Below are 21,729 nucleotides of genomic sequence, written 5' to 3' on the forward strand. Positions count from 1 at the left end.
AAAAAAGTTTTTGAATCTAATATCTGTAGCTCACGTTATTGCCAAAACAGTCAATTTGTGCCTGGAGACTTCATACGCTGTTGGAAAACAAGCAAACTAGAACACCTCTATAGCGATGTCACCCAAGAGCGTTGAAAGAGAACTACAAGACACCAAAATCTTTGAAAAAATCCCTTTGAAACACCACAAGTCCAACAAGAGTAGTCCCCTTGGGAATTTACTAGCCGTCGCCCACCTAAGAGACTATAGCACATAGGAGCAAAACCCTGCCAAAGCATGGATTTACAACACACGCCGACCAATGCATATGAATACAAGGGCCTCCCCTTTCACCATTGAACATCACAAACCCACAACTTCAACATCAATTCCACAATTCATACATACATGCCCTCCAAATATGTCTGCACACAATTTGCCACTAGGCTGCCATAGCCATAACCCTGCAGAGAACTAGTCAAACCTGAAGAGACAACTCCAATTGGGCCACTTTAAAGCTTGAGAGAAAGCTTAAAAAATGACTAGCGAGAAAGCTAAAGATGACCAAATTTGAGTCTACACGCCGCTACATGCAAAATTGACGTGAATAGAGAGCTGTCGCGGTACGACTACACGTAGAGTAGGCAAAGCGAGGGCAAAAAATGCAACAGAAACCATCAAGGAGGCACAACGAGCTCAAAACTGAAATTTTTTGATCTTTGGCTGAACTTTTTTAAGTTTGTACATGAGCTTAAGTTATATACAAGTCTCACTTCAAGAAACTCACTCACGGGTACTTACAGCAGCCCGACAGCTGTCACTAGACTAGCGACTTGCAGTGCATGTACATGTGCTTGCTAAATCAAGCTAAAAACCCCACGAAAAGAAAACCCACACACACTTTTGACATCAAGCATCATGTACGTATGTACAAATTTACAAAAAACGGGGTGTCAGAAATGCACCCAACATAGTTTGCCACACCCCAGCCTGCTAGATCATTCATGATCAGCAGCACAAAAGAGATCCTGTAAACCACATGAGGGAGTCTTCACTTCATCTTCATCATTAGCCACATGATCAGAAAATTCTTTAAAAGAAGGCTCATCCTCTATCACAATCATCAACCTTGCAATATACTTCTTCAACCTGTAGCCATTCACATGTGCTTTATGTGGGGTACCATCCAAGTCAGCCAGCTGATATGTGCCATTTGGAAATCTGTTTAAGACCAAGAAAGGACCTTGCCACTTGATTTGAAATTTCTTTTGAAAAGTTCTATCAAGATTACTATTGTAACGAAGCATCATGTCACCCTTCTTGATGTCCTTGTCCTTCACCTTCTAATTTGCCTTTGCTTGATTCTTCTTCAAGACCTGCTCATAATGCTCAAAAGCCAACAACCTATCCAACTGTACACATTGCAAATATAGAAGCCTTTCCTTGGATGCATCATTGGGCCCTTCTTCAAGCTTTATCATCACCTTCAAAGCTGATATCTCCACCTCAGTAGGAAGTAAAGCCTCTTTGCCGAAAACTAGATGGAAGGGAGAGAAACCAGTACCTGATTTGATGGCAGTCCTGTAAGCCCATAGAGCACAAGGTAGCTCTAAATCCCAATTCTTCACATTGTTTCTTGTCATCTTTGTAAGCATCCTTATGAGCTCTCCATTAAACCTTTCATTCATGCCATTGCATTGGGGATAATATGGAGTAGTAAACCTGCGATGCACATGAAGCTTCTGACATAGATAATCCACCAACTCTCCCCTGAAACCTGGACCCTTGTTAGAACGTAACTCCAATGGCATGCCAAATTTGCAGCAAATATATTCATATATAAATAAGGAAACATCTTTACTCGTGATGTGCTTAACAACTTTGGCTTCGGTCCACCTGGATAGATAGTCAACAACAGTAAGTATGTAACATTTGCCTCTAGCTGTCATAGGTAGAGGACCTATTGCATCAATACCCCACTTCTCAAACACATCATAAGCCACAATGGTGCCTCTAATTTCTGATTTGAGAACCCTATTTGCCATTCTTTGACACTCTTTACAAGACTTGCACCAATGATGAACATCACGTTGAACGCTTGGCCACACATACCCCTCTTGCAAGACTTTTTGCAAAGTGATCTTTGAAGCAAAGTGACCACCACAAGAACCCTCATGATTCTCCTCTAAAATTTTGTAAATTTTCTCTTTCCAAGGCACTTTTCTCATCACAAGATCAGCCCCCTTTATATACAAGGCATCACCAAGTAGCACATACCTTTTGGCACGATGCAGGAAGGCGTACTTTTTTGACTTCTCCAACTTTGATGGAAGCATACCTGTTTGTAGAAACTCTTCCTCCCTCTCTAAAGCTTCCCTTTCCAAATAAAGAGGAGAATCAGTCCTTATCACATACAATTGCCCAATTGAAGCTTGTGCCGCACCATGTGCCTCTTCATTTTGAGACCTGTCCTCCAAGCTTCAAAATGCTTAAGCAAATTCTTCACTTGAAAACACATATTTTTCAGCCTTGGATTCTTACTTTGCCACACCCCAAGTACTTGCTTAACCACCAAAAGAGCATCACCTCTTACCCTCACACGACGGATGCTAAGCTCAAGGCAAAGGTTGAGACCTTTCTCCAAAGTAGCATACTCAGCTTCATTATTGCTTTGTGCTGTAAGCTTCAAACTCCTTTTAGTTACCAATGCACCTTGAGGATCATAAATTACAACACCTCCCGAAGCTTCACCATGCGCTTTCCTGTAAGAGCCATAAAAAAACAATAGATAGGCATTGTCTATGTCAGGAGCTTTCATGTGTTGCTTCTTCACCGCGTCCTCCTTAAGAAGAAGAGGGATTTCCTTATAAGTAATCAAATCTACCAATGTAGCCCTTGTACTCTCCTCAACAAGAAAAGAGAATTGGAATTCTTGTAGCTCCACAATCCACTTCATGAGCCTCTTTGACAAAGTAGGGCTATTCACCAATTGAAGTAGAAGAGTGTAGCTAGTGAGGAATGTGAATGGTTTAGGGAGAAGGTAGTGCCTAAACCTTCTACATGCATAAATCACACTCACCATGATGAGATCCACCTTGGTGTAGCCTCTTTTCACCTCTAGCTTCACCCTGCTAGCACAATAGATAGGCTTCATGTAGTGGGAATTGTTACCTCGTTGAAGAAGCATAGCATCCTCACCTACTGATGGATTCACATAAAACTCCTTATCCCAATTAGGAGCTTGCATAGCAGAAAGAGAACCAAGAACCTCTTTGATACCTTGAAAAACCTCTTCACATTCATTTGTCCATTGTAGAGGATCCAACCTTGCTACTTGTTGTCGAGGATAAAGAAGTTGAGAGGAAAAAGGAATGAACCTTGCCATATACTTCACCTTTTGAATGAAAGTAGAAAGTTGCTTTGTATCTTTAGGTGATGGGAGGAGCACCAAAGCCTTCACTTTGTGAGGATCCTCTTCAATCCCATTCTCTAAGATCATATGCCCCAAAAACTTCACTCTTGGTTGAGCAAGATGACATTTCTTTGGGTTGAGTTGACCTCCACTTTCATCATATTGCTTCAATGCCATCCCAAGCTTTACACAATGATCCTTTCTAGAGCTATAAACACAAAAGTCATCAATAAGATCCTTCACAAACTTGCCAAGAAAGGGAGAGAATACCTTATTGACGCGCTTTTGATACCACGCACAACCATTCATAAGACCAAAAGGAAGCACACAATAACAAAAGAATCCCTATGGTGTGATAAATGTGGTCTTCTTTTGATCTTCTAAAGCCAAGGTGAGCTGAAAATATCCAGAGAATCTATCACATACACTATACCTCTCATGCCCTGCAATAGAATCAAGTATGTCATTTATGAAAGGAAGAGGGTATGGATCCCTCTTCATGGCTACGTTTAGAGGCTTAAAATCAACACATATCCTCCACTTTCCATCCTTCTTGGGTGTGAAAACAACAGGACTCACCCATTCTGCAGTACTCACAGGACATATAAAACCTGCTTCAAGAAGCTTGTCTACCTCTTCCTTTAAAGCATTAAGTTGTACCTGTCCCATTCTCCTTAGCTTTTGGTGTACGGGTTGAGATCCTTCCTTGATTGGAATGTGGATTTCCTCTCCCTTAAAGCCTCTAATTTACCCATAAGAAGTGATAAATAAATGGGGAAATTGTTGTATCATATGTAGGTACTCACCCTTCTCATGGCTAGTCAAGTCGGGAGACAACATACCTTGTATCAGCTCCTGTTTGACATTAGGTTGAACTTTGGGTTGCATCAGCTCTTCAATTTTCTCATAAGGACCAGAGAAATCCTCATTCTCCATATGGCCAAGAAATATTTGTTTCTCATCATGCTCTTCTTCAAGAAACAAGGAGGAACCGTTTAGATCGCTATCGCTATCGCTGCTATCTTCCACTTCACTGCCATCATCCCCATTGTCTTCTTCTTCACTTGAGTACTCTTCTTCATCACTTTTCTCATCAAAATCAGCGTCCAAAGATTGCTTGCTAGCCATGTCAAACCTCTTCTTATCACCCCTTCTATTGTAGAGAGTGATGGTACCATGTCCCCAATCCTATACAGCTTTGGTTGCCTGTAACCATGGTCTTCCAAGAATGAGAGGGAAAGCACCAATACCCGCGGGCATAACATGGCAATCGACCAGCACTTTAACATCAAATACATCCATCTCCAAGTCCTTTACAACTCCCAAGCACCTCACCCTTGATTGGTTAGCAAGCTTTACACGAAAACCTGAATTCTTCACCATGTTGAGTCCCAACTTTGATACACAAGCTTGAGTAATAACACATACCTATGCACCTCCATCAATATAAGCCTCTCCAATGCACTTCCTCTTATGACATGCATCCATAGTAGGGAATATATCAGGTAGCTCATTCAAAGATAGGACTCTCACTGAACCCGTTGTAGGCTCCTTCTTCATGGGATTGACTACGTGCTTCCATTGCCTCTTTAACTTGGGACACATCTCCATGAGTTGCCCAAAGGTAACATCAGCCTTTCTACTCACCAAATCAGCCCGTAAATTATAATTTGGTTTCCCTTCTTTCAAAGGAAAGTTAGATGCATTGTAATATTTCCTAGGTTTTCTCTTCTTCTTCTCTTTACCTGTACCTGTTTCAACCTGTTTCCCTCTTTTATGGCTGGGACTTGCATCACTCATGTCATGATCTCTTGTAACCCTCTTACCTACATGCATGACCATAGCTCCCAAATCATCCTCTTTCTTCTCCAAACGGATTATGCTTACCACTTTTGTTTTTCCCTTCTCTTCAGCTGTCAAACCGCTTGGACCTGCTTCCCCTTTAATCTCAATACCATAACCTTGAGCTCGAGAAGGAATTTGTGGAGGAAGAGGAAACATGTCACCACCCATTCTCTTTGGCTTGTCACATTGAGGGCTTTTATGACCCCATTCACCACAATTGTAACATTGAAACATATCCCCTCTTCCAGCCATGCCTCTTTCTCTACCACCTGGAAACCCTTCATTGCTTCCATACCCACGTCCATATCCATAGCTTTGACCTCTTCCACCTCCCATCATATGCACACTAAGATTATTCATAAGACCTACAATCTCTTGCATCTCCTTGCGAAAATCATTCACATCATGAGAAGCTTGTTGATCATAACCTGGCTCCCTAATGAGGACCCTTGGTTGCTCTACCGCTTTCACTTCAACCTTTGGCTCGACATTGACTCCAAGTTGATGAAGACGCTTTGATTTCCACTCTTTATTCTTTGCAATTTTGACTACCTCCTCAAAGGTCCTTGGCTGCTTAAGCTCTACCTTCAAGTGTAGGTTACTCCTCAACCTTGCAAGAAACCTATCCTTCTTCAACATGGCTGGAGAAATTTCAGCCCCTAAAGATGTACACCACTTTGTCCATAGCACATTGAATGCCTTCACAAAGTCTTCTATGGTTTGGCCTTCACCCTGTACCAAGCCTTGAATAGACTGCCATACCTTTTGTGGGTCTTCCACCTGTTGAAAGTGTGTAAGAAAATCATGCCTTACCATTTCATAAGTCATAACTTGAGGAGTCTGGGCTGATTGTAGCTCCTTTTCGTAGCCTTCCAACCATTCCCTAGCATCTCCCTTCAAACAGAAGTAGAAGATTCGTAGCACCAACGCTGGGCAAGCAAACTCCATTCTCTCAATGAAATCTTTGGAACTTTCATTTAATTTCCTAGTAAACTCTAGAAAATTCAACGCCATGACTTCTAAAACCTTTAAACTGAAGGTAACTTGAAGCGATTCCTCGGTGGCGGGCACCAAAACACTGTTGGAAAACAAGCAAACTAGAACACCTCTAGAGCGATGTCACCCAAGAGCGTTGAAAGAGAACTACAAGACATCAAAAGCTTTGAAATAATCCCTTTGAAACACCACAAGTCTGGCAAGAGTAGTCCCCTGGGGAATTTACTGGCCGTCGCCCACCCAAGAGACTATAACACATAGGAGCAAAACCCTACCACATGCCGACCAATGGTCGACGTGTACTGTAAAGCATGGATTTACAGCACACACCGACCAATGCATATGAAGACAAGGGCCTCCCCTTTTACCATTGTACATCACAAACCCACAACTTCAACATCAATTCCACAATTCATACATACATGCCCTCCAAATCTGTCTGCACACAAGCTGCCACTAGGTTGCCATAGCCATAACCCTACAGAGAACTAGTCATAATATGAAGAGCACAACCCCAATTGGCTCACTTTAAAGCTTGAGAGAAAGCTTGAAAAATGAGGGGCGAGAAAGCTAAAGATGACCAAATTTGAGTCTACACGCCGCTTCATGCAAAATTGACGCGAACAGAGAGCTATCCCGATACGACTACATGTAGAGTAGGCAAGGCGAGGGCAAAAACTGCAACAGAAACCATCAAGGAGGCACAACAAGCTCAAACCTGCAATTTTTTGATCTTTGGTTGAACTTTTTTAAGTTTATACATGAGCTTAAGTTATATACAAGTCTCACTTCAAGAAACTCACTCACGGGCACTTACAACAGCCCGACAACTATCACTAGACTAGCGACTTGCAGTGCATGTACATGTGCTTGCTAAATCAAGCTAAAAACCCCACAAAAAGAAAGCCCACATGTCCGTATGTACAAATTTACAAAAAACGGGGTGTCAAAAATGCGCCCAACAAGGCGTATGATGTCTACTCGCTCAGAATTGCTCCAAACTTCAACTGTAGACTCTCCTTGATGTACTCTAACCACTTCAAGTCTCAGTTTGTGATTCTGACACTTTTAGTCAGGTCTGTCAGTCCTTCTTTTTGTTTGTTGCTTGCAACTTCTTGGGAAGGTGTACTAAGCCAAAAGTAATCCAAATTGAATGAAACTTGGTCTCTAGGCTTATTTGATGCTGGAAAACATTGCTGGGAGCTCATATGCAAGATTTGACCTCTAATATGGCACTTGAGACATCATACATGTATGATGTCTTTTGTGGCAAAATAAAGTGACTTTTGTCCCATTGACTCTCTATCACTCAAGCAACTCTCAACACCTTTCAAATTTCAATTTGAACACTTTTTGTGCAAGTTATGGTCATTACAAGCAGGACCTTGCCCAATTTTTGTCTTTTGGCTTCTGCAAGCTTAAATGAGCTCCAAATGCAATGAAATTTTGGCTAGGGACTTCTTTTATGCTCTACGATACTATGGTATACTCAAATGTTTGATTTGACCCAAATCTGGCCCCTAAGACATCATATGCGTATGATGTCTTTTTGCTCAGATTTCACTTATGCTTCTACCCAAGGTACTCCTTGATGCTTCAACAAGAATATGTGATTACATCAAATTTTGTATGTCAAAATTGCTCAAAATCACTACTTTTTCACCCTTACCTTCTTGCATTTGCAAAAATCTCTTTAAAATATGTGTGTAAATGAGTTGAAATTTTGCAAGCAAGCGTAACACATGATTTCCCAACCCCCTATGTGGTAAAAAATGCAATTGGATTGTCAGATTTGGCCTTGAGACATCATACACGTATGATGTCTATGTGCTCAAAATTGGCCCAAACTTGGTTTGTGAGCTTGTATTGTTGTGCTTAACACCCTGGTAAGCTCAAATTTCAATTTTGGTCCCTAAAAGTGCCCTTTAGACATCATACGTGTATGATGTTTAACTAGTCAGTTTGAAGTGAATTTCACTCCCAAGGTGCTTCACTACATTGGTAACTCACAGCAAGTTTTAGAATTGAGTTCGACCACCTTTTGTGCAAGTTATGATCAATTCAAGCCTTTACTTTGCCTAGATGCATCTTGTGGTCTTTACAAGCCCAAAAATGTTTCAAATTTGATGAAATTTGACCTATATGCTTCCTAAATGTTGTAGATTGCAAGGGTGCACTCAGATGTAACTTTTGACCCTAGATCTGGCCTCTAAGACATCATATGTGTATGATGTCCAAGTGGTCACAATTCAGTTTTGTTTCTACCCAAGATGCCCCCTTGATGTGTACAATAAGAATATGTGCTCACAACAAAGTTTAGATGTAAAAAATGCACAAAATCATCACTTTTGACAAGGAAATCCCCTGCAAGAGTAAAATCCCCTTAACTCTCAATCTGTAAGCCCAAATGACATGAAATTTGGTGTATGTGCTCAACTCAACATGTAGAAGATGGGTATAATGCCAAAAGTTCAAATTGATGATGAATTTTTGGACATAAGTCATTCACAGGCATCCCCAAGTCTCTAGCAATAGCTTTCAAGCACTTCTACCAATTTTCATGCAAAAATGTGCTCAGAATCACAAGTTTTTCTTATTTCTGTTTTCAACACTTTGTCTTTTGTCTTTTGGATGTCAAGAGTTGGTCAAAGCTAGGCCATGATGACTGTAAGTTTGAAAAAAGGGGACCCACTCCACCCCATAATGGCTCGCATGCATCTAGATTATAGGTACATAAATTATATTGCATGCAAATTTAGAATTTCCCTCTCCCTCTTTTCTCAAATTTGAAAAACTTTGAATTTCCCTCCACCTAGCTGCTATTGGTGGTACCACCAAAAGGTGCAAAAAATGGTACCACCTAAACATGCTTTCACCCATTTGCTATAATTAGTATCAAGCTGATTTTTGCATAGCAGTTCAAGTACTTGTCATACATGGTGTTTGTGTTTCTCTTTATTCTTTGAATAGACCCAAACATCATCAAAGAAGACAATAAAAAAATCATTAAGATGTTCTCTAAATACATCATTCAAAAAACAAATAAAAGTTGCTTGAGCATTTGAAATTCCAAAGGGCATAACTGTAAATTCATAAGGTCCAAATTGAATATTGAATTTTGTCTTTGGTATATCGTCCTCCTTGATTTGGATTTGATAATAGCCAGATTTAAGATCCATCTTTGTAAAAATAGAAGCTCCATGTAGTTGATAAAGTAACTCATCAATCTTAGGTATTGCATACTTATTCTTGATTGTTATCTGATTTAGTCCACAATAGTTAATACAAAGGAATAGAGTACCTTCCTTATTCTGATTAAAAAGAATAGGAGTACTCCATGGAGAAACACTAGGTTGAATTAAACCTTGGTCAAGAAGTTGAGTGAGTTGCTCTTTGAGTTATACAGATTCCGCTACCAACATCTTTATATATGGTCTACGAGCAACTAATTGAGCTCCTCAAATAAGCTCAATTGCACGATCAAATTCATGCTTAGCTCGTAACTCTAAAAGTTTTCAAAAAACACATTATCATATTCGATAAGCGAGTCAGATTCAAGTGTTTCCTATTTCTTTTGTGTTGGGCTAAGCTTTACAGCATAAACCATCTCATTTTTCCTATAAGCCTTTAGTAACTTAGTGAAGTTCACAAGATAAAGTTTAGGTTGTCCCCACTTCCTAATAACAATAACCCTAGAGTTGTACTCATTTACAAAAGTCAGTGAAGCATGTTTATAATGCAAGTGAGCTATTATCACTATCACTACTTTTGGACATTTTATCAATTTTGCTTATGTTTTATTCTAAAAAATCATTCAAAAGAAGAAATGTTAATATATATCTCCTTACTTAATATTCTTAGAGTTTAAGTGAAAAGCAACCACTTCTATTTTGGGCGTATACATGAAGAGAGAAAGAGAATCCTAAAATCACGTCTTTGTACACACCACACTTTTTTTATAGCAAGAATCATCTTCTTGACTCTTCACAAGGAATACATGATGTTTTACTCCCCTTTTGAAGACAATGGACCCATCAGAATGTCCATTGGAGCAAAGTTACATAATATACACTTTTGTCCTTTTTAATGCTAATTTTCTCTCTTAATCATGGCATACACTCTCTTGATAGCGTAGCTCATGCTCTCTTATCTTTCATTTATTTATCCTATTTCAATTCTTGCTCCATGAGATGAATAAAGAGATGGAAGATAGATAATCAATCATTTTCATAGAGGAGGATGGTTGGTACCCATTATGGTGTCTTGTGTTTTGATTCTGGTTTATGTCATTCTTGTTATTTTTTGTGATGATTCAATCAATTGTTTTTGCTGAATTTATTTTGATTTAGCTTCTCTCTTGGTTATGATCCTTGAATGACTACTTTAAAAAAAAAAAAGTTCAGCAAAAGAGACAAAATTAAGTGTGCAACAAACCAAATGATAGAATGTGCTTCCCTCTGGTGGGATGTGACTCATAAACGTCACAAATGACTACAAAATTGGAAGAAATTTCAAAGAGTGTTGATCGAGTACTTTCTTCCTACTCAATACAAAGAGAAAGCTAGACATGCATGGGATGCTCTTCAATCTAGGACATGAAAAATTATCAAAAAATACACAGACAAATTTTGACACATTCTACTTGTTCTTCAAATTGTAGAAAAAGTTTCTTGCTTTACTTTTAAAAGTAAATATATTTTTGTCTTGGAGTATACTTTGCATACTGAGGTCAACAAATTTCATCCTCATATATTGGAAAGAGCTATTTCTTTAGCTCATGATAATGAAGCTACAAAAGGTAAAGATTCAACTCCAAAAGAAATAGCTTCATCATGATGACTAGGGGAACAAAGGAAGATTTTAGAGGGAGCTTTAGAGAAACATTTTCTTGGAAAACCGGGACGAATTGATTTTTTTATTGAAAAATCTTCCTCTATGTCCCTTTAACGGGATCAATTTTAAAGGCAAAAAAGCTCCCTCTACTCGACTTACACAGCACCTAGTAAGGACAACCGCAATTACTTCAAGTTTACACAGAATATCCACAAAAAAACAAAATATCCACTTGCTCAAAAAAAGAGACAAGTTCGTATACCCTCTCTCACAGTTCATGGACAGGTTCATGACAACAAGCAAAATCTATTTATTTACAAGTTCTGACTACTTGCAAATAAACAAAACACATCTAGTTATTCACAAGAATGTTTAAAGCATCCGTTTACACTGGACAACCAAAAAGATCATTGTCTACAAAATGTGAGGTTTTCCAATGTTAGTCTACTCTATGAAATGGACTGGCGGATCCAATTCCATAATGTTTGGATGTGGCTCTACAAGAGATGCTGCCTTCAGGGAACACTCTACCTCATCTGTAAGTCTCTTCTCTCACTCTTGTATCTCTTGTAGTCGATGGGCTTGCATCTATAAAACATTGTGTAGTTTGATGGAGACGTCCTCGTTGCTCTCAAACATTGTCATCATACGACACATTGGATGGTAGGAAAAGAATAAAAGTGTTCACTAAGGAATTAGATGCCGAACCATCTCACAATGGCATTAGACACTTATCCACAACATGTGGTATGACATTGCTCAACAAAGCATTTTTCAAGTCATCTACTGTCTTGTCCGAGCCAAGATGCAGAATTTGGATACATTCGCCACCATTAGCTGCAACAAAACCTTGAATTGAGTAAACAAGTTCTCAAAACACAATTGAACAACCATTTAGCCAATTTTGGAACTTACCAGTCAATGGTATTGTAATTAGTGGTAGTTCTAAGACATGCAATATTTCTGTTTCCAGACTCGTGGCGAAGTCTACCACCTCCTCTGCAAACATCTCACTTCTTTTTTCTGAACAGCAAGACCATATTAATAAGATGGACTGTAATGGAAATGGCCTATGAACTTTGAAAGTAGCGGAATTAGGAAATTAGGTGAAGCACTTTTGAGAGATTACTTTGTGAGCATAGTGGGTGAACTTAAATTTTAATTGATGGTAGCAACATAAACATGTTACTTAGTTAACTTGGCATGAACAATACTTTTGCAAGAGAGAGAGTTTAGAGAACATGACAATAGTTGAGGACCGGATGCATATGGAGCCGGTCCCCCCTCCAATAGGCATTTGTATTATAGTTTCTCCCATCAAGAGAGACTTGGTACATTACAATCTTTGTGTTCCTTGTGATCTAGGTGATGCAATGAAGATGGAAAGCTTCACGCATCACAAGAATAACATAAACTTTGTAGAAAGCATTAACTATCCCAAGCCTCAATCCCAAGGCCTCAAACACCTTCGAAGGTGGAGAGAGCTAGCGAGGAATGAGGATAGGGAAGAGGAAGAAGAAACATTTCATAGGAGAAAGAAATAGTTCCTCACTTATCATCACTCTTCTTGCTAGCATACATAATAGCATAGTAATGAAGATGGAGAAGATGGCAAGCTTAAGCATTGAAGCATGGCTCTTGGTTGGATTTGCATTCCATAGCCAAGGGTGTTGGTGTAGGCTCTCACTTTTCACAAGCTTGGAGAAGGAGGTGGAGTTCCTCAACTTTCACCAAGTGAGAATGATCCACAAAATGAGTGTATGTGTGGTGTATATCCCTCTAGCACCCCCCTTGCTTGCTTGGGGTGATTTGTAGATTTTCCACATGCTTCAAGCTCATTGGACCCCTCTCCCCCTAGCCAATCACATGTAGCATGCTGTCAAGTACATGGGTAGTCTTTTGACAAGTGTCCTCCTTACCCCTTAGAGAGAGAGAGATTGAAAATATCTAAGTATTTGTTGGATGGAACTAGAAGCTCACTGGACCCCTCTTTAGCCCAACCAATAGCATTCAAGCACACCATGTGGTTAAGCTTAGGCAAAGTCTGACATGTGTCCCATGTGCCCTTTGGGTTAGGTTAGGTCAACGATTCCCTTAACTTTGGGCTTTCATGCATAGGAAGCTTCTCAAGCACCTTCCTCATTAAGTTTGTAGGGTCTCTTTTTGACTCAAGCACCTTACTCCCCATGCATGGGAAGCTTCTCAAGCACCTTCCTCATTAATTATGACAAGTACCTCAAGTACCTTATTCATCAAGCATGATAAGCACCTTAAGTCAAGTTCCCACCTCAAGATCAACCCTAGCTTGCCTAAGGTCAAAGGAAAGTTTAGGTTGGGTTCCCACCTCAGGCTCAACCCTAGCTTGCCTAAGGTCAAAGGCAATATTAGGTCGGGTTCCCCAGCCCTAGATTGCCTAAGGTCAAAGGACTTTTAACACTAACCAATGGAGGTCTTTAATGAAGCTAACCCTAAGGTCTTTTAAGCTTCATTAGTTAACCTTGCTCTTTGATAGACCATCTCTCATTTGGGCCCCTTTACCATTGGCCCCATGTTGAGATAGATCCGTAAGCACATATTATATTCTAGCCCTTGTTCACGTTGATTATCCCACATTAAACGATCAGTTTAATATGAGAAAATTATTTGGGTTGGTTAGATATTAAAGTTAATGACATAGACAATTCAACTTCTTATTCTTATGAATATAGATAGAAATCACGTTTTTCTTTCATTCCTCGAGCCTTTCGTTGTGAGCCAGAAGCTTCACCAGAATCTTCCATCTACATATCAATGCCAAATTGCTTAGTGAAAATTAACCGGTACAATGGTGCTCGCAAAAGACCCCTTTGAAACCACAATCTCTAGTACCTGTGGCGTCGTATCAAATCCCTCTCCTCGAGGAATTTGCACACTAGATTTTGCTATTGTGAACATTTTTGTACCTTCATGTGCTCTCTCTTCTCTTTCCCTCACTATGTCATTGTGTGCTTTTGCCTCTCTCGGAGGGAAGCATCCCTTATCATATTCCGAGAACCAAGGTAGATCCTGGTAAACTCTCCCCTTGAAGTTGCGGGCTACTTGCAAAGGGTTAAACACTTGCTCTGGTTTATTAATTTCAAGCATTTTTTGCAAGCTTGCAACACCTCTAATGTTAAACTTACGCTTTTACGACAATCTAATACAAGTTATAGAGTTGTAAGCATGCAGATTTAATTTGTTTGTCTGTGACAAAAATATATTGTGATCAAACCTGCAAAGACATCTTTTGCCTACATCTGCCAATGCTTTGGCCACCTCTGATTGTCATAAGCAAAGCTCTTTCCTCTATGAGTAAGCTTGGCATCATCAAGGAATAAATCCAGGTCAAGACCATGCATGGATGCCAAAGGTATACTCCGGATGTTGCTGTGCACGTTCATCGCCTCTCTTGCAATCGACAACTAGAAAAACTCAACCTGCAACCACTCTAGAAAGACACCTAATTCTCTTGGGTCATGAAAACATTTGACATGACAATTAGATTTCGTATCAATCTAGAGAGATTGTTAATGCTAAAACTAAATGTACTCACGAGTCTGCAGGATGTCTAAACTCTTAACATCTGCCTAATCAGTAGAATCCATTGCACGAAGAATTAATGTTTTCTTGGCAGGGGGAAGATCTACATGTGCCAACCTGTACAATCTTTCCTTCGTGAGCCACTTTGGTCAGCTGGTCCACTCGATTGTGCGCAATATCCTGCATTGAAGCCAACAAGGATCAATTCCATATTCTATATCACATGGGAGGTCAAAACAATATACCTCCACCAATCATCTCCCAAAGCTGGATCAACAATGTCCAATGCATGTTTTGTTATCTTTTTAGATGGTGCATCTGGTTCAAAGAATGTTTTTTTTTAATTTCTTTGAAAGTTTGAAGGAACCATTCTATCCTTCTCGGCAATGATCTTTTTCAATGCCAGGGTGTATTTTTCCTACATGCATGGAACTATTGATAAATATATGTTGTGAGATGCAAAAATTAATGCAAAATACTTGTTGAAAACTACAATGGAACCCACTGGATGTAGAAGCTGAGACATTAGAGCCACATGCACATTATACCATGATTTTCTCCCTACCCTCTTGTCAATGTCTGCTTGCATCCAGATGTAGATCACCCATGGCAATTTCTCCATGATTGCCTCCTTTGAAGGAAGCCCCATTGCCCGCACCATCCATAACATATCAGTGTAGGAGGTTGCAACACATCCCATCTCATTCAATCTACATCGGATTGAGAATCACAAAATGACTAGATTATTTGATTCTAAAGCTAGCTACATAATTGAACTGGCCTAAAGGTACTTACTTGTTTATACGCATCACAATGCTCAACATGTCAGCCTCATTTGAAGAGTCTACCACCACATGTTTGACACAAACCCTTGGATGCAAATCGACATCTTTTTGTAGGCAACACCTACAATCAGAGGAAAGGTCACATATTAATAATCCCAAAACATGCATTTAAGTTAACAAGATAAAACAAAAATTACTCTATTTAAGAATTTCTATCTAAGCGGCTAACCTATGGTTGCCATCCCATGTATATAACATTTTGCCGCAAAGGTCGTCCCAACATGTATCTTTGATTTTCACCTCAAAATCTTCATTGACCATCCCCCACAATGGATCCCATGTTTCCATGATAGCATCGTCAACATCAATACTAGGATGGCCGGGTGCATCAATAGAGCATATGAAGCATCCCTTGGGCTCAGAATATCCCTCCAACAAAAGGTATCGACCAATGGCTGGGGATGCTTGGAATCCCAACTTACTTGTCTTGCTTTCTCCAGTTTGAGCAATCGGCATAGAGGAACCCAAGGCAATGGAGTTTCATGCTCTATTTGCATTATCCAAATTGTGTCAAAGCCCATACTTTGCAAAAGTGAATGCATACTTTCAATACATAAGTTCACAATTACCTTCAAATTTTCGAAGATGCTTGGATAACATATCCTGACGTACTGTGACATCCTCGTTAATTGGAAACTCTCCCCTGGCATTTGCCCCTGCTGTCATGTATGCCTCCATCTCGCGGTCATAGATATCATCATTTGAGTTGAGAGCATCTTCCACAGACCCAGAAGATGTTCCTTCTTGCACCTTTATCTTACCCTTTGGATCTTTTTAGATTTTTCTATCGATGATACTGGTGAAGATGGGATTGCACTAACTGGTTAGCTACTGAATGTTCGATAGTAGCGGATGGTGACATTTGTTGTGGTTCTATCCTTGCAGTCTTGGTGACTCACTATTTAACAAATAACACAACAAAGATCATTCAACAAGTTAACCCATTGTAGCTATACATGTAACACTTTACACTCAAAGGATATCAATGCAAAGCCATTAGTGAAATGAATCCAGAAATTACCAAATCACTTCTAGGCCATGCAACAAAACTGTTTTTCACCTGTTCAGAGGCGTCATTTTGTCATTCTCGGAAGGAAACATGAGGCACAGGAGCATCCTTCCCATCATATACTTCCACCACAGCAACAGAGAAGCATCCAGTCATCAATCTTCTCCCATCAAGCTTGGCCAAAATTTAAGTCTTGTCTATTTTTCCACTACCAACCGCGTCTCCATTGTAAATGAATTCAACATAAGCACCAACATCAATTTTCTTGGCCATCTTTTGCTTTAGTTGTGAATGCAAATATCAAATTCTCTGGAGGATCAACAAAAAAGAAAAACTCTATTCAGGTATCTCAATATTTGTAAAACCTTATTTTACTTGTAAACCTTCTCTCACTTTGCTCATTTACCATCATCTCACTGAATCAACTCTTCTCCATCAATGTGTTTCCCACTATCCCTCTCTCTCTCTCTCTCTCTCTCTCTCTCTCTCTCTCTCTCTCTCTCTCTCTCTACATCTCCCTCCCCTTGGCTCTCTTCTTCTCTCTTGCCACCCCTCTATTTAGATATTTCTATATCTCTCTAGCTCCAAAGCCACCCCTCTATTTAGCTCTCTCTATATCTCTCTAGTTCCCAAGCTCCCCACCTCTCTCTCTCTCTCTCTCTCTCTACCTCTCACGTTCTCTTTCCCTCTCTTAACTATTGCGCATACTCTTCCTCTATCTATCTCTCTATATCCCTTCATCCATCACCCTCTATTCCTCAATATCTCTCTCTCACCTCTTTTCACGATCATCATTGATAGTGAGTGAGCGCTAGCGCTCAATCTCCATGATGAGAGTTAAAGGAGAAGGAGAGAGAGAGAGAGAGAGAGAGAGAGAGAGAGAGAGAGAGAGAGAGAGAGAGAGAGAGAGAGAGAGAGATTTAGAAGAGGAGAGGGTGAAAGAGGGAGGGAGAATAACCATGATAACCATCTCCGTGTGTAAATATAGCCGCTGAGTCTCAAAGATGTTTAAAGACTTCTATGGAGAGGGTGAAAGAGGGAGGGAGAATAACCATGATAACCATCTCCGTGTGTAAATATAGCCGCTGAGTCTCAAAGATGTTTAAAAACCTCTATGATTTCCTCTTTCCGTATTACTATCTCTCTCTCTCTCTCTCTCTCTCTCTCTCTCTCTCTCTCTCTCTCTCTCTCTCTCTCTCTCTCTCTCGCTCTCTCTCTCTCTCTCCCCCCCCCCCCCCTCCCCCCCCCCTCGCGGCATTTGCTTTCAACTTGCCTATCTTGTTCCACCCTAATCTAGGCGCTAGAGCCTAATGAAAGATTTTTGCATGAGACAGGAAGAGATAAAGAAGCTGATAGATGGAGAGTTGACGTACCTAGAAGAGTAGAGAGTCAAAGAGGGAGGGAGAAATCCTCTCCTTGCTTGCCCTTTCAATCTCCCCAACTCGCATAAATGTCTCCTAGGCACTAGCACCCATTAATTGCATGAGAGAAAGAGAGCCGTAGGAGGCAAGGAAAAAAGTTGAAAAAGCAATGTTGCTTTTAATAATAAAAAACAAGCAATTTTGTAACCGTCTCTCTCTCTCTCTCTCTCTCTTCTTCCTTCTCAGAGAGAGAGTGGGGAGTGGAGAGAGAGAGAGAGAGAGAGAGAGAGAGAGAGAGAGAGAGAGAGAGAGAGAGAGAGAGAGAGAGAAAGAGAGAGAGAGAGAGATAAGATCAGTGTTCGCACAACCATATCCTAGGCGCTAGCGCCCAATATCCACATGAGAGAGTGAGAAAGATAGGAATCCTTAGTGCTCAAAAAAATATTTTTTTGAAAGCTTTACAAACCTACATATGTGAAACAACCGAGGTAAATTGACAAAATTTGAAGGTTTTTACATCAAATTTCACATTTTTAAAAACATTTTGTGGGTTTTCTCACCTTTAAATATAGAATTTAGAGGTAAATTTCAAAATTTGTAGGTGGGATTACACTAAACCTAGGTTTTTTTAGAGCACTAGATAGGATGCAAGGGAAAAGTTAATTGGATCTCTCAAAAAACAATTTAAAGAGCCACAAAGAAAGAGAGAGAGAGAGAGAGAGAGAGAGAGAGAGAGAGAGAGAGAGAGAGAGAGAGAGAGAGAGAGAGTTTTGGAAAAAGTGCTTTGTTGCAAAATTTGTCCACATAGAGAAGAGAGACGGGTAAGTTATAGAGAGTGAGGGAAAATATAAAGAGAGGGACAAAGGATAGAGTATATGCTAGAGATAAATAGATAGAGAATGAGGAGTAGAAGTGTAAGATAGAAAGAGTTAGGGTGAAGAATGGTGAGAGAGAGAAGAAAAAATATAAATGGAAGGGGAGAGTGAAAGAGAGAAAAAGGGTAAGAGAAAGAGTAATGGAGAGAAAAAGGGTTGGATAGAGAGAGATATTTAGAGAGAAACATGAGGGTAAGAGAAAGAGAGAGAAACACGAGGGTAATAGATAGAGAGAGTATAAAGGATGAGTGCAATAGAGAGAGAAATGAAAGTGAGGCGATAGAAAGAGAGCTGAAGAACAATTGAGGGATAGAGCTAGATATAGAGATAAATTTATTAGAGAAAGGAGGGAAGAGGAGTCTCAGATAGTAATATAGGGGTAGGGGAAAAGGGAGAGAGAGTATGGGTATAGAAAAAGGGGATGAATGAAGATTTGAAGTTGGAGAGAGTGAGATAGAATTTAGGAGAGTGGGAGGGAGTGAGAAAAGGTCATATATAGGTGGGATAGACTGACATATGTATATAGGAGGAATTGATAATAATTGGGCCTCTAATTTCGATGCTCCAAGATATGTTTGATGGTAAAGTAACATAGATTGAGCTTTGTAATCTATATTTGAGTTACTCAATTGCCTATAAATATAGGGTAAGGTGAAAGCTAAAACATACATAGATATCCATCTGCATCTACTAGATTTGTTGAGCAATGACTTCATCCTCATCGTTCAAGGTGATTTTTTTTTTTGATAATGTTAGCGGTGTCCTTTGTTGCTTGATTGCTAAGCAAGATTTTCTATGGTGAATCTAGGGGACTACAAGGGTGGTGGTAACAACAAGATGTTCGACATCATTTCTACTCCGGATGGAGACATTCAGACAGAGGTGAAAGATGGTGTGAAAGTAAGTTAGCAATTTCAATTTGTATTGTATTCAACCTTGTCTTGAAAGTTTCCATTTTTCACACAAGAGTGTGAAAATGTACTCAACATCAAATGTGGGAATAGTAGAGTTGTCTGACAGCTCCGTTGAAGAACAAGAAGGTTTTGCTGCTGAAAATTCACCCGGTAAAACTTTTTTTGTCATAAAGGAACGCCAAGCAATTTTGGAGAAGAAGAAACCGAAAACAAAAAAAATTTGGGCAGGTTTTGACCAAGTGGAAAAAACACAAAGTACATTAGACTATATTGCATTAAATAGCCACAAGTACCCCAACTTAAGATGAATGATCTCTAGATGTTCAATTAAGAAGCGCGTTGATGAAGTTCCACAGACGTACAATGGGATTGTGTTTATGAGCTCAGTGTTGTGCCGGATGGCATCCCAAAAATGTTCGGGATGGATCAAAAGTATGATCACTACAAGAGGTACTTCACATTAGCGACGCTCGTAGTGCGACACTCAAAAGTGAAAATCCATGGCGTCGCTATTTTCTTTGTTACATAGCGACGCTCATAGCGACGTCGACAGGGGTAAAAAATAAACCGAGAGCACCAAAAACTCAGATCTCAGATCTGAGTTTTGACGCTCAAGCGAAAGAGGCCCAACTTGCGCTCTCCCTCTCTCTCTCTTTCTTCCCCCCCCCCCCCCCCCCCCTTCCACAAATAAATACACACACACACACACACAAAAAGAGGAGAGGAAAGAGAGCTAGGTATGCTCCTTCCCTCTCCTCTCTCTCATGTTCCCTTACCCTCTTTCTCTCTCTCCCTCTCTCTCTCTCTCTCTCTCTCACACACACACACACACACACACATTGTGTCTTTGAGAGAGAGAGAGAGAGAGAGAGAGAGAGCATAAACAAAACACACATACACACACACATACATGCATAAACAAAGAATGCATACACACACACATTGAGAGAGAGAGAGATAAAGTAAAGATAGAGAATGAGAGAGAGAGAGAGAGAGAGAGAGAGAGAGAGAGAGAGAAACCAAGAGAAAGAGAGGGGGAGAAGACGGAAAGAGAGAAGCAAGGGGAGAAAACAAAGAGAGAGAGAGAGATAGATAAAAAAGTAGAAAAAATATGAAATGAAATGTTATATTAAGATTTAGGGTTATGTTAGATTTAAAATTACATTTAATTAAAATTAAGTTAGATTAAGATCTAAAATTAAGTTAGATTACACTTAACTTATATTTAAAATTTATGCTAAATTTAAAATTAGGTTAGATTTGAGATTAGGTTAAGATTTAATTTAGATTTAAGATTAGGTTATATTACATTTAGGTTTAGGTTAGATTTATGTTTATGTTGAGTTTAAGACTATGTTAGATTTATATTTTACATTAGATTTAAAATTAGGACAAGATTCAAGATTAGCTAACTTAGATTTAAGTTAGATTACATTTAGGTTTAGGATTTAAGATTGGATTAGATTTAGGTTTATGTTGAGTTTAAGATTATATTAGATTTGGATTTAAGATTATATTAGATTTAGATTTAAGTTAGATTACATTTAGGTTTATGTTAGATTTAAGATTAAATTAGATTTAGGTTTATGTTGAGTTTAAGATCGATTAGATTAGATCTAGATTTATGTTAGATTTAAGATTAGATTAGATTTAGGTTAGATTTTAGGGCATGCCAATGAGACACCTATTAACTCACCCACTAACCATGTTCAATTAGCTCAGAATCACGATATGTTCAATTAGGTTAGATTTAAAATTAGATTTTGGATTTAGTTTTTATATTAAAGTCTACCTTCGGGATTATGGAAAAAAATTAGAGTTAGGCGAATGAATGATCCCTCTCTTCCTCTCTACGGATGCGACCTTAAGTTAGAAAGCTTTCAACGGCATGATACTCAGATTGGAGGCCAACATGTAATGTGCGAAGTAATCCCTCGAACAAGGATCTACTGTGAAGAGATGTTAAGATGCTATGAATTGCTACAGCTAGAGAAGAGGCAAAGGGGTTTTGTCCACTACATGCACTATCATGTAGACGCAGGAGTGTAGATTTCTCGTACCCACAAATACAGGCATTGACCAATAAAGACGAGATTAACCCG

The sequence above is a fragment of the Adiantum capillus-veneris genome, chromosome 17 (assembly GCF_014529385.1).
Source record: "Adiantum capillus-veneris isolate H3 chromosome 17, ASM1452938v2, whole genome shotgun sequence".
Taxonomy (NCBI): Eukaryota; Viridiplantae; Streptophyta; class Polypodiopsida; order Polypodiales; family Pteridaceae; genus Adiantum; species Adiantum capillus-veneris.